This window comes from Adiantum capillus-veneris, chromosome 4, assembly GCF_014529385.1.
Source record: "Adiantum capillus-veneris isolate H3 chromosome 4, ASM1452938v2, whole genome shotgun sequence".
NCBI classification, from domain to species: domain Eukaryota; kingdom Viridiplantae; phylum Streptophyta; class Polypodiopsida; order Polypodiales; family Pteridaceae; genus Adiantum; species Adiantum capillus-veneris.
This window is the reverse complement of record NC_140934.1, coordinates 138,313,027-138,316,242: the sequence shown is the minus strand read 5'-3', so window position 1 is coordinate 138,316,242 and position 3,216 is coordinate 138,313,027. Positions and strand designations below refer to the sequence as shown.

Below are 3,216 nucleotides of genomic sequence, written 5' to 3'. Positions count from 1 at the left end.
GAACCTGCCCTAAGTCTGGACCCACAATATCTACAAACGGTGGTAATCTTTTGAAAGTTCCTTCAGGCTCCACAAGAATTTTATCACCACTCTTCCAGGTTGGAAAGCTTACATTTGACCCTGGGTCAGTCACTTATCAAAAGACCCCTATACCACGTGCGTTCAAGAGGCAATTAATAATACCCCAATATACATACTATACTTACACTATGAGCCTATTTAAAAAACCCCCACACCCCTCTATATGTATACATTTTTATACATTTTGGTCTTTTAATAATCCTCTCCGATTAACTCACGTGATATCATACACATTCTAAAAAGTGACCGCCCCGGGCATTTGACCAATCACCCTCATCATCGGAATCCCGCAAGACAGGGCCTTCTGCCTCCAAAAGCTCATCTTCACACTCTTCTTCCTCGCCCACGGATGCATGTTCATCTCCAGAATCATCACCATCTTGCATAACATCCACAGGTCTACCCTTCTTTACGACATGTTTCCGTGAAGTGCCCCGTTTCTTGAGAATATTCTTTCCCTTCTTGTGAGCATGACTACTCTCATCATGAGCATTTTGCCTCCTTGCATTTACCTCCACAACTCCAACATCATAATGTCTTACAAGACCCTCATCACTGGAAATCCCAACAGTTACTTTGGCATGAAGGCTAGTACCAAGTGATGAGGCATCCACATTAGTTGCCTCCACATGACTACCAAAGCACTCTTTTGCATGTACTACCTTTGATCGGCCTCGACCCACAATGTTCTTCTTAGGAGGTTGACCTCTCTTAGCAACTAGAGAGGGCACACTAGGCACTCCAACAAGAGGCAAGCTTGCAATAGAAGCAATGTGAGACACGCCCAAAACATCCATAGCCAAAGAATTCTCATGTATATTCACAACATCGGAATTCAATGCATCATCAATAGCATCCATCACATTGCTCACATAATCATACTCAAAATGCATTTCAACCGCCTCAGATGCAAGTAGCATGTCCACATTTGATAATACATTTGACTTTACATTAAGAGCATCCCTCTTTTGTGATGCCAAAAACTCTGCCAAAGTAAACTCATCATTTACATCTGCAATGTATTGACGAGTGTCCACCCCTGCATCAGCAAGATGCATTTGCAATGACTCCCATGATAGCATGTACACAGTGGAATCTCCTTCAAAGACATATTTGAACAATCGTTTGCATGCATTGAATGACAGTATCTTGCATGCATAACAGTTTTCTTGCCAATCAAGAGGATGGGTTCGCTTTGCCCATGCAAGCCCAAACTTTGTGGCCGGATACAGCAACTCACGACCTTCTAAAGCATGGAAAAATTTCAAGGAGGATCTACCATACCCTAGTGCAAGTGCAGCCAAGAGTAGTGCTTCCCATTCTCTCACCATCGCGCATTGTGCACAGAGATTTGCAGCACTGTCTGAGAGTGTTTCCCTGCGAGAAAATTTGACCAGAAAACGGGTTTCGGCTCCAGAACTCTATTAGCCAGGCATTTTTGCTAGGTTGGGTAAGTGTGGACACGCTCCTTTTTGGGTTCAATTTGAACCATTGGATAGGCTTGGCCATCCGATGGCTCCCCTTTGCCAACCCTTTGCCCTCCAAGGCTCCATAGCCAAAGCCATGAAAGCATAAAAATTTCACCAAAAAATGTTTTAATTACAAGCTAATTAGGAGGTTTTTTTGCTTTTAAAAAAATTAGGACATTTTTTCAAGTCTTGAGAGGCAACCTAGGATAGCTTTCCAGTCAGTCTTGATAAATGCTCCCTTCCAAAAAAATCACATGTTTTAAAGTGTTTGCAGGACATTTTAGTGTCTCAGGACACTTTAGTGTCCAATTATAGGACTGGTGTTAAAGCTCAACAACCATCATTATTGATAACGATAGCTCAGGAAATGAGCATGCCAAACCCATGACCTAACGGTACAATAAAGCAAAGAGCACACAATCTACAAGATTTACTCTTTGGAAAACAACAAACAAAAATCTCGACAATAAAGCAAAGAGCACACAAGCTACAAGATTTGCTCTTTGGAAAACAACAAACAAAAACCTCGACCTCAGAAACCCTTGAGCTAATTACTCAAGACTCACTTCTTGCATAGCATAAAAGCTACAAGATTTTCTCTTTGGAAGACAACAAACAAAAACCTCGACCTCAGAAACCCTTGAGCTAATTCCTCAAGACTCACTTCTTGCATAGAATAATGGTTTCAATTGCATTGATCTTCAACGCATGATAGAGCCAACCAAGGCTATGCATAGACACAATTGTTCAACCAATGCACACAGTCGTCCTAGAGTACGCCATCTAGAAGGTTTGGAAAGGAACTAAGTAATTAAAAGGGCAATATTTGAAGAGGGAGGAAAACGTTGGATGTTAATGTGTAATTTTTTCCAAAATTACCTAGTAATGCCCTTAACAAGTCATCAGCAGGGGAAATTTAACTGATAACATTTCCCCGATGTGTGTAAAAAGTGTATACACTATCAGAAAATCATCAAAAATGGTCTTTTCTTGTTATTTTTATTATTTTTTCTTGATATTGGAACTTAAAAATGGAGTAATCCACCAAAAAAAATAAAGTAGTGTTTCTCAATGGATTTTCTTAATTATTTTTTACTTTGATTTTTTAGCACATTTAATTATTTTCTTTGAATTTTTTCAATAAACAGGTCAAAAATTAATAATAAAAAGCAAATGAACTCAAATGAAGAAATTGAAGATACGTTGATGATCAGAAGGACAAGGCGGACATACAAAAAAATTTCAATCGAACCGACAGATGGAAGCGGGAAGCTTAAATTAGGCCGCCAAGACCTACTTTCGCAAATTCTTGCAGAATGACCTAACGAAATCTGATTGCAGAAATTTTTGAGTCTAATAAAGATTTTTAGTAGGACTAAGAAGGGAATTTGGGGAAAAATAGATTTGGAAGTCCGAGTGTAGATATCCAAGGTAGCCCAAAATAACCTCATTTCCACTAGTCACTCTTGGAGGAGAGAGCTTTCTGCCTTCTTTGCGCGCGACTGTTGGATTCTATAGTCATCCATTTACAGCGCCGTCTCACACGAGACATGAGGGGTAAGTTCTAAGCTTATCAATGAACAATTCTATATGGCTGGGTAGCAAGTCTAGGCTCAGGAAAAAACCCTAGAAACCCAACAGTGCACGAAGTCCTACGACACAAAAT

General features: G+C 40.0%; 1 pseudogene; it reads right to left on the bottom strand.

Annotated features, from left to right (window-relative positions):
• Nucleotides 1–357: 357 nt before the first annotated feature.
• On the bottom strand, nt 358–878 carry LOC147460048 (uncharacterized; annotated as a pseudogene).
• Between the last annotated feature and the right edge of the window lie 2,338 nt (nt 879–3,216).